Raw genomic sequence first — 429 nt, 5'->3', positions numbered from 1 at the left:
CCACTGGGGTGCCTGGCCAGCCTGGATGAGGGGATGATGGCTGTTTGTAGCGTGTCACACACCCTTCAGGGTGGGGGTCCCCACTGGGGTGCCTGGCCAGTCTGGGTGAGGGGCTGAGGGCTGTTTTCAGGCTGGGACTGAAGCACCCAACTGCTCCTTTTTTTTCGTTTTCTTTTTTTTATTCTGGGCCAGCTTTAGCTCTGAGGCTCCAGCTCTTAGGCCTCCGCTCCTGAAAGCAGTTATCTGGTTTGTTTCAGTTCTATAATCGAAACTCTGTATCAACTCCAGCTCTGAGATCCCAGCTGGCTGAAAAGCTGGTTTCTGCGGTTTTGTTTAACTTCTATATTTGTTACAATGTTTGAAACTGCAGGCTCAGAGGCCAGCAAGGCAGGCGGGGAACGTTGCAGTCCTTCCTCACTGAAGCAAGCA

The 429-nt window shown here is 52.2% G+C and overlaps 1 protein-coding gene across 1 annotated transcript in view; it reads left to right on the top strand.

The window, feature by feature from the left end:
- Positions 1-429, top strand: part of LOC102755735 (gephyrin) — a gene marked incomplete at its 3' end in the record, with an annotated part of 348,549 nt that overhangs the window by 324,276 nt on the left and 23,844 nt on the right. The window lies entirely within an intron of this gene.

This window comes from Myotis davidii, unplaced genomic scaffold (genome assembly GCF_000327345.1).
Source record: "Myotis davidii unplaced genomic scaffold, ASM32734v1 scaffold337, whole genome shotgun sequence".
Classification (NCBI taxonomy): Eukaryota; Metazoa; Chordata; class Mammalia; order Chiroptera; family Vespertilionidae; genus Myotis; species Myotis davidii.
Note: the sequence above shows the minus strand (reverse complement) of the source record. Positions and strands in the feature narration are given on the sequence as shown.